Below are 10,650 nucleotides of genomic sequence, written 5' to 3' on the forward strand. Positions count from 1 at the left end.
ATAGTTACTATTCATTCTGAAAAAGATTGAGTTACTAAGAGCTACTCTGAGCCTTCCAACTCCCTTATACTATCCCAAGCCATAATTCCCGAGCTAATGGATCTGTGCACTGGAGATGGCTTTGCTTTTAGCACTATTTATTTTTCAGTCTCTCTCTCCTCTCACATGCATTCAGAACAAGGTCATGAAGACTATAATTCTCATCCTTCAAAACTGTATGACAGAAAACATGATAAGAGGACTGAACTGCGGAACACCTGTGCTATAACTGAAAGATAATAATGTTTAACTACAGAACTCAATTAAGGATGTTATCTTTCTATGTGAATTGGATAAACTAGCTTTAAAAAAATACTGAAAAACATTTCCAACACATATGACCAGAGAGATCAGGAATTCTGGCTTTTATTTGTGGGAGAGCTTTAGTAGTTGCAGCAGTGACTACACATCAGAAATGTAGGCTGTAAGTTTGACATGTTTATTTTTAGCCACAACAAAGCTGAATTGAGAAAAATACTAGTTCTGTCATATTAGGAATCCAAATACTCTTTCTAGTTGTGCTTGAAATAATATTGAGGTGAGTGCAAAACTCTTGGCTCCCAGCTCAACGAATTTTTCCTATGGGTTATGTAGATGGAAAGCCTCTTTAGGCCATGGCTTGACTTTATAGTTTCATAGATGCTATGGGCTGGAAGGGACCTTACAGATCCAGCCCCCCTGCACTTGGGCAGGAAAGACTGCTGGGGTCAGATGACCCCAGCAAGGTGGGCATCAAGATGCTTTTTGAAGATCGGCAGGGGGGGGGACTGTACCATCCCTGGGGGGAGCCTGTTCCAAACCTTTGGCTCTCAACATGTAAAGAAGTTTTTCCTTATGTCCAGTATGAAGCGATCTTCAATCAGTTGATGGAGCATAGGTAGTCCTATGGCTATAGAGTGTGCTACATGTAAAAATGACATGTAGAACATGTTATAAAACTCAGAACTCTTGATTCCTGTCACCATTTATCCAAACCAATTCTAAGGAGCATTACAGAAATGTCTTTGTGGAAGACAAAACCCTTCCAACATCTACAGATTTGGCAATGGATGAAATGATATATGGAGGTCATGAAAAACATCTGTCCTGTTTCAGAAGGATTTGTAATGGAAGAGACTAAAATAACCACGACCATAAGTTCTGAACACACATACTGCTGGAAAAGAATTGGAAGGAATTGTAAAGGATGATTTTATCAGATAAGTCCAAAAGTGTGCATTTTAATGCACATGGTATAGATTTACCCTCCTGACTTTCATTAAATTTAATGGGAGAAACACAACTAAGATCCGTTGCAGAGAATATACCCTTGGAGAATACTTTTATCTTGTAAACACTGTGATTAATATACAGTACAACACTCCATGTGTTCATTTTGTCTCTACTCCATCTTATTGGTGGAGCCCTTGATACCTGCTTTGTATCAAGAAAGGCTTATGGAAGTGGAGTAACTACACCAACGGGGTTATTTTTGATTGGCAGAAACATATACATCTGCAGCTACAGGAATAGGTCAGGCATATCTACAGAAAGGTGATAAAGGAGCAAGGATGATTAAAAAAAGTATTCATGACAGAGTAGGAGGAAATCTGAAGAAGGAGGGAAGAAAAGAAGAGAGTTGGCAGGATGTAAATAGGTAAGAAATGACATGTAGGAGGACATGCCAATCCAAAGACAGAATCAACATGAACTAGTGTTCCAAAATATGAATATTCTCAACAACTGGCTTAGCAATATTTCTCATCATGTGTATATCTTGTAATTTTTCTTTAGCTGCAGTGAGCCACATTCTACAGACTCAGGTGCCTTTAGAAAGGTAAATTCTGATCCTTTAATTCACCTTAATGGTTCCTTTGTTCCATGCATGACAATGAACTATTCAGAGTGGGGTGTTCCTAAACTGGACTGATCATATCCAAAATCTGGCTTTTAACAAATGTAAAAATTAAAACAAACCAGAAGAAGGGTTAACGTATGCCAAGAAATCATCCCATTCTACACTACAGCAATCTAATGGCAAAATGATTTTTAACAGAATTTAAGATTAAGTTCTCTAGACAGGTACCTTCAGATAAATCCACCTACAGCCTGTGGTTCTCTGAGCCTGAGCCAGGAGCTAGATCTAATTTTATATCCTTTCCTGTCTACCCCTCAAGGAACTGGTGATTATGCTGTCTAGTGCATTGTGCTGATTTGGCAAAAAAGTTGCCAGTAAGTATTGCATCACTATTTTCTGGTATGGCAGCAACCGACAGAAAGGATTCTACCCTGAAGAGCAAGTATTTGAAATGAATAACCTAATTACATCCCCTGAGCATCATGCCACTCAGTTCTAATGGGGCGCCTTGCCTGCTGGCATGAAAGATAAGGGGGAGAGTGAAAGCTGAGGGCTCCACAAGCTGCTATGCAACGTCTCACTTCAAAGGGGACTTGTCAGAGCGATGGCTACCTTAAGGATGATCAGCACTAGGCTTTGGACATGGTATTGTTTCTGTTTCCTGACTGGTCAACTGAAACTTTCTTTAAAAAGAGAAAATGAATTATGAGCAATTAACAAAAATGAATAATCAGAAGTCCCATTTATGCAACTGTGTAGGAAAAACAGCCTTTCCCCAGCATTTGTGCAAACAGACATGTGCACAGACATGGTCTCACCAACCACGTAAATGAACATTTCTGAATACTGTTCTAAAGATGCATCCCTCAAAGAAAGCACATTTCAGCTGAGATTTCCAAAGACCCCTGATTCATAGAACATGGTGCATCAACATCCCATTGCCAACTATGGAAAAAATCTAAGCCTTCATTTTGAAATTTAAAGTAACACGTATTCTTAGTAAATTATATAACTTGCAAAGTTAATTGTCCACCTACACTTGGGCAATACCCCTTAAAAAGCAAGAATGTCTCTGACATAAAATGGGAGCATATTATATTACCTATCTGTTCCAGGTGGCTAAGAAGTGAACAAAGTAATTTTCCTACTCCTCTGTCAAACACACTTTTTGCTCTTTTAGACTTTTTCCTTCTATACAGCAAGTGGGTAAAGTTCTAAAAGCAGAAATAGAGCTCTGCCCTGTAATCCAGTGATTGCTTTGTCTCTGTGCAACTGTTTGAGTAGTGGCTACTTATAAAAAATGTCACAGTACAAGGCCCAAAGAGCTAATATCCTGCACATTCAGTAAAAAGGATTGTTAGAATTCAGCCTATTGTTTTAGTAATACCATTATTTTGATTACATAATCTGTAAAAGTAATGTTCAAAGGATAATAATTACTTTCTGTCTTTCTGTAACTAATCCCTGCACCATAGAAACAACATAGAAAAAGTACTCTGGTAACAGCTTTGACAAACAGAAATCAGTGGAGTTTCCGCATTGTAAAGCTGCAAAGGAGCAGGGAAAATGAATGTCAAATTCATCCTTGATGTAATTCAGCAAACACAAGAAAGTTCCATTAGACATGAATTTGGTCCAAGAACTAGACTTATGTTTGACTGGAGTACTGTACACAAGACTTCAATCTGGTACAGTAATGGAAACCCCTATAAAACTGTAAATGGCCACAAAATACCATATTATTGGTAATGATAGGAAAAATAAAGATTAGCATAGAGTTAGAGCTATGTGTTTTGGACCATTATTACAGGAAATTGGTAGGCTTTTTTTTTTTTCTAAATAAGAGGTAGAGAAGATCTTATACATATGTATTATTTCTGGGAATGAAAACAGAACACTTCATACCCTCTTCCTTTGTAATAACCATCTCTTTCTGTGCTACCGAAAAGCTGAACAGATGAAGTTATGTAATCATAAGAACTGGCTGACAGCAGCTGGTTAGGTGAAGAACAGAAGAGATAAATTAGTTAATGGTTCCCTTGAAACAGTAGACTGAAAAAGAAGGTCAGTCAGATCAGAAAAGTACATGCTTAATTTCTATGCTGTGGTTAAATAGCACTTTTTGCTGGCTCCTAAGAGATGCCATTTTCAGAGCAGGCTTATAGCTTTCTTGCTCTAAATCATGTTTGGGCACATAATTTAACATGTTCCTTCTCCCCATGTTGCTTTTCTCACCTTTTATCAAGACCTTGAAAATGATGCACAGTATGCCTTGGCAGGATGGGAAGGAATAGCACAGAATTGCTTGCTGCAAGTTCTTGTCACCAATCCGCTGATAACAGAACTTGCTTGTGAGGGCATGCATTGATTAAATGGTGAAATTCAAGACTTTCCACTCAGTCAGGAAGCACCATGTTAAACCATGCTTTCCCCTAGCATCAACACACAGTGTGAATACCAGTTGCAATACACCTCTTGAAAAAAGGATCTTCAATGAAATATACTAAATTTGCACTGGTTACTGAAGACTTCATTAACATGTTTTTTTCCATTTCCAAATTAACACTGAACAAAAATACCATTTATATAAATGTATGGGTTCAAATACTGTCAAAGTTGTTGTCAATGTACAGAGTTGCTCAATTAGAAATATTTAGCTCCCACTCTGCAATTAGTCCACTTTATTCAGGGTTTTTTAATGTTACTATTAAGCTACAAAGAGCTTCTGATTTAGATAACCCTTAAAGTTCAACAGAACTTCTGCAGGTTTAGAGAGAGCAGAATCACATCCAATAGAAATATGGCAGTATTTAAAAGAAAATATTAGGAGACTTAGGTACACTTTTGAAACTGGGACTTAGGTACTTCAGGAAATTTTACCCGATATTCTGAATTAAAAGTTCTCCTGTGGTCTTAAAATCAATCTTAGTACATAGCAGGCAGTTTATATCCAGAGTACTACTTGTAATTTTTTCATCAATTATTTAATGAAGTTACACATCTATGATAAAATGCATTTCCAATTAGTTCTCATTGAACTCTCCTTGACCTTTTTAAATATCCATTTGATTTTTAAAACAAATTAGCACATAATGGATCAAATATTTAACATTTTTATATCCACCATCAAGGTGATTTTTAAAAAGTGCATACTTGATGGTGATGATGCTCAAATGAATAATTATTTTTGTGTGGAAACCCCCATCTCCCATCATATTAGCCTGTTGACAAGGTTTTGGCCAGACGACTTGGAGAGGATCTATCTAGGTTCTTATCATAGTACCTTTGTGACATCAACTAATTTCCTTGACCTTTGCCAGTGCTGGAACCAGCAGTGGTGGCATCAAGAGCTACCTTCTGCTTCTGGTGGATGAAATATATGCACTAGGATTAGATTACCGTGTTACCTTTGCTACTGCTGGTCACAGGATGCTCTTGAATTGCCTGTGGACTGCAGCATGTTAGAGGGGACTGGGTTCTGGTAGACCTGTTCTTTTCCTGCTAAGCCAACCTTCAGGTTGCTTGTTTTGGGACACCAGAGTTTTTCTTTTTTTCCCCCTGTAACTTGTCTTTAGTCAACAGGTGTGTAAGTTATTGGAGAACTAATGACAAGTCATAGATAAATGAGCCTCCCAAAAAGTTGATGATCCCCAGTTCTGCTTTTGCTCATTTGGACAACACAGTTACTGTTGTATATACCAGTAGATGGTCCAATAAAAGTTATTGCAAAACCAGCATTGCTACAACTATGCTACAATTCAACTACAAAGCAATAGGTAAAGATAGAGGCACAACTAAAAGAAAGGTGCCTGAGGGTTCATTGTGTAATGAAAGCAATGACAATGAGTTGTGGGATGTGGCTTGAACATGAAGTAAAGGGTATAGCTATCCCTCTGATTGAAGGTGAATCTACTATTTGTTATTTAGGCTATTTAGAAACCTGTGCAGCTCCTTACAACTGCTCAGGTTTAGATTATAAACTCTTAGGCAGGAATGGGGCCATTTTCCTAGGTATTTGCATAGCACCTGGGAAAGTGGAGCTCTGATTCCAACTGGTCACAGAGAAGTAGCAGTGTTCAGGATGAATCTTAAATTCCTATAACCACCAAAATGTTTTAACTTCATCATCTTGACCTCCTAAAGCGGTATTTCATGCAATGCACTCTATGTGTATGTCCAGATGAGCGTTGGCGTGTGGTATGCAGCGACACAGACCTGTCTGCAGTGCCACACACTACACTTCAGGCTACACATTTGCAGGGAGGGTTTTTTTTAACCCACAAGATCCCAGGTTCAAAAAAACCCATGCCCCAAAAAAGCAAGGTGGTGCAACCCTGACCAGCCCAAGCCATGTTCTGGCTGCCAGCCAGGCTCCCTGCTGCAGGATCACCATGGCTACAGCTCCCAGAGGCCAGCAATACCCCAGGTAAGGCTGCTGGGACCAGCACAGTTGCTGCCCCCAGCCCCCCCCCCCCCCTCCTCCCCCAGCCTCCCTTACCCCAGAGTGCACTAGGCATGGGCATTCCCTGGGGATAAGTAGCAGCAGCACACATTGTGCCACTGCTGTTTTTCTCCAGGGAAACACATGTTCCCGCTCATAGGGACATGCCCTTTAGCAGCATCCAGATGCACAGGCATGCATGGTTTGTGGCACAACAAATCACATGCCCAGAATGTTAAAATGTGCTCCGTGCTGCAAATTTGCAGTGTGGGGGCAAATTTTGCTACTGAGAAATCCCAGTAGCAAAAAAAAAAGGTGAGAAAAATGTGGCATGGCACACATGACAGAAGTGTGTGGCAGCAGATATGGAGGCTTGGTCCTCTGGGGAGATACTCTGATTGTTGGCATCTCCACTCTTTTTTTTAGTTGTGCCCTGGTTTCTCCAGCATGCTGGGCCAGGAGGAGTGGGGAAAGGGCAGTTTGCCCAAACTGGGGAAATTTGCCCCACATCAAAGCACAAGTGCAGGGGCATGCATTGTGGCAAAACGTAGCAGCAGAAATTTGTGCTTCTACTATTTTTGCCACTGAAAGCACATGTCCCCTGCATGCAGGGATGTACTCTATATGTCCTACGGAAGAATTGCAACTTCTTTACAAGAAGTGAAATAAATATACTTTTTATCTGCTAAAAGTATACAGGAACACTCATTCCCCCTGCCACTGCAGGAACATTTCTTTCAGTACATTATCTATTGCTGCTCTAATTAGAAAAAGCTTTCAACACTTATAAAAAATAAAAAAAGATCATATGTATAAGCAACTACGGGAGCCAGTTGCTCCAATAAGCAGTACCTGTAGATGACCCAAGGTTTAATTTCACTGAAAGATTAGTCTAGATTTTCTTAGCCTTGTCAATGATCAGTGCATGCCAAAAGCCCACACAGCTAACAGAGAGCAGGACATCAGCTTTGTGGGGGTCTGGAAGCTAGAGGTGAATGTCAGACACAAAGAAATCTTGTAACTACAGATCTTGAACTTTAGACCTTATGACCATTAATGCCTGACAACTTCACACTGTGCTGTAATTTGGAAAATGTCAAAAAAAAAGCACAAATTGGGATTCCAGGCAATGGCAAGGGGTGATGAGGTCTGTCCAAAAAGTGACAAACACCATCCCCAGGGCAAATAAAGCTAGCCACATGTAATCATTGCCAGCTGCTTCACAGGCAGAGGCTGGTACCAGCTGTAGGTAGAAGTCACAGGTCTAGCAGTTTGAAAGGACAGCCTTCAAGGAGAACTCTTGTTGAAATAAAAATTACTGGAGGCTACTATAAAACAGCAATAAACCCACAAGAGCATAACCTGACTCTGTCTACTAGATTATACGCGGTATATGTGGGGACAGTTTCATTTTGTATAGAACAAAAAGTGTTCATCACTGCATTTCAAAAATGAATAAACACTTTTTTAAATGGCTAGTAATTCCACCATCTAGAAACGGTCTCTTTTATTCAGTTCTGGCTCAGTTTACAGTTTATGCAAAACTGATTATGTGCTTTATTTAGATATGGTATTTACTTGAATCCAAGACAAGGTTCTTTTCCCCAGTCATCAAGTGGGGAAAAAAAGCCTCACTGCTTAGATTTGAGTACTGGCCCAGGGCCAATGCTTGCCCCAGGCTGGGGTACCTCATGCAGCAGGGGTGGGGCGGGGATGGGGGCTGCATGGGCCGACCCATGGTGTGTGGTTTGCAGGGAAATGTGGGGGAGACCACACAGCCTTCTCTCCTGGCTGCCAGTTCCCCACTGCTTAGTTTCAGCTCCAGTCACTCTGGTCCTGATTCAACCAGGCCCAGAGCTGCTTCTGTTGCTTCTTCCTGGCTGGGCCAGGCCAGGCCAAGCCAGGGCCACTGCTGTCTGCCCCGGAGCTAGAACTGCTGCTCAGAAAGCAATCAGCAGGGTAGTGCAAGGGGTGGAGGGGGATTTGGGATGACAGATGATGGGGGGAGCACGTACAAGCATAGGGGGCATGGGATGAGGGTCCCTTGTCCCCTACCACTGCTTTGCGTGGGTCGAATTTAAAGCAACCGTCCAATAATTAGATTCAAGACATGGAAAAATATAACACATTTATATTTTTTCCATGTCTAGAACTGGCCTAATCATGATTTACATACCCTTAACCAGGCCCAGCTGTTAACTCCCAAGATAAGCAGTTTTGTTTTCCTCTTGGGATATACTTACATTTTCTAAGTATTAACATTTTCTAAAATGATTCTCTGTTTCTGAGGAACCTTATTAGCTTTTTTCCTCCAATTCTGGCTGTGGGCCAGAATCACTCTGTCACATCTCCTGCAAATATGTTTGACAGGGCACACAGTGCTTTCCACTGATTTAGATTAAGTCCATTTGGATCACTTTGAGAGGTAACTGAAACTTTATTTGTGTGACCACTAGAGGGCAGGGGGAGTATAACAACTATCCTGGCTCAGTTTGTCACTGTTGCAATAGCAAGTATTTCACTTTTAACCATTTTTCTTGAGCATTTCAACCTTTACTATTTATGCATATTTTTGTTTGTTCATCCAAAGACAGTGACTCGTGTTTTTCCCCAGTGTCACAACTCCTATAAAGCTTTAGGAGCATTTATTAATTAAATGGTGTTTTCCCTACGGCTAAGAAACTGTCAAAAATAATCATAGGTAAGATCATAAATTTTGTTATTTAACATACAAGATCCTGATAAAAAACAAAATAAAACATTAACTAGTAAGTCAATAATGAAGAAAAAGATTTATTATCCTTTGTATTAGGCAGACAAGGTTCCTTGGATGAATTTGATATCTTTTATACTTTTGTCCCTATTTCCTCTTTTCTCTTGGATGTCTCATCTTCAGTTCATACCCTTATAGCAAATTATGGTTTCATTTGGATTTAAACAAGGAACCTGATGACATCTGCAAGTGAGTAGGCAAAGCTGACATTTCAGGTAGCCTCAGAGCCAATTTACAGAAGTACTTAAAAATCTGACTGTATCAGACACAAAGCAGAACAGGCAATATTCCCCTCAAATATTCTCTAATGATTTGAGCTGAAAATGGGTAAATATTAATGCACTAAAATATCATTATTTGAATTATCTCAGGCAACCCAAAAGTGTCTTCATAGATTACTTGTGTCAGACGCATGAACAGCCCATACTAAGAAATAGAGGTTTGGATCTTAATGATTTGCAATACTATTACACATCTTAATCCTTTTCACTCAAATCCATGATAGAAAGCTTTCTCAGAACTCAGTAACTGAAGAGATCCTGAAGTGTAAACTCAGCAGTTCTGGCAAAGAGAAGATTGAGATGCAAACATTGCTCACTTCAGTTTCCCCTATAGCTGCAGTTATTGAGTTTTACATTCTCCCTGAAGCCAATACTTGGCCTTTTGTTCATGATCCCAAAATTTTAGGAGGCAGAAAATCTAAGACCTCAATCACTGCATATCAGAGGATCTTCATATGAAGTACAAAGTAAACTAACTTAGTTCCTGGACCCTTCTTGCTCCCAGTAGCAGTCTACTTAACATAGCACATAAAGGAATGTTCATATTAAGATGCATCATCTTCCCAGTTAATATCAACAGAAATACAGATACCAAGATTGAAATCCAGTCAACTGCATTTCACTGAATAAATAAATGTATAGTACATCATCCAAAAGATATGTTACTTTTCATTTGCATTTTCAGCTTAAATTCATGCTATAGGATAATCTGCAATTTCAGTCTGCCTGATTCAGGACAAGTGGTTCCAATATCACAATTCAGTTCCTGTTTCCCCTATTACCTGCCTAGGATAGGAAAAAGGGTCAGAACTTTTTTCAGGTATAGTTTTCCGCCACTCGGGCCACCTGCTCAGCATCTCTGGTTGTCATGGCAAAGAAAAGAAAGCCAACACTCCACCTACTCCTTTGTACCATGAAAGGGAGGGGTTGGACAGTGGGTATTCTCTTCTCTGTGCTGTTCCTAATAACTATAGGTAGCAAGTCAGGAATGAAAGAGTGCTATTTTTGTTCTCTTACTCTACTGGACCAGAATGAAGCAAGGTCTTCATATGAGTCCCCTATGACCAATGCTTACAGACAGAACAATCTCAGGAGAAGGATTACATGTGCAAAATCTCAATTCATTAAAAAGCTCTCTCAATACTGTTAGCTGGAAATTAAAAATATTTCCTCTTTAACTTTTATTACAATTATCCTATTAAAATGCATGTGCAAATTTAAAATCTATAAATAGTGGTGCACATGGGAAACAATTCTAGCAGTATAGTAAGGGGAAAGA

At 39.7% G+C, this 10,650-nt stretch overlaps 1 protein-coding gene across 1 annotated transcript in view; it reads right to left on the bottom strand.

Annotated features, from left to right (window-relative positions):
• GPR149 (G protein-coupled receptor 149) overlaps positions 1–10,650 on the bottom strand; it is a 40,202-nt gene that overhangs the window by 22,543 nt on the left and 7,009 nt on the right. The window lies entirely within an intron of this gene.

Source organism: Alligator sinensis, unplaced genomic scaffold (genome assembly GCF_000455745.1).
Source record: "Alligator sinensis unplaced genomic scaffold, ASM45574v1 scaffold60_1, whole genome shotgun sequence".
Classification (NCBI taxonomy): domain Eukaryota; kingdom Metazoa; phylum Chordata; order Crocodylia; family Alligatoridae; genus Alligator; species Alligator sinensis.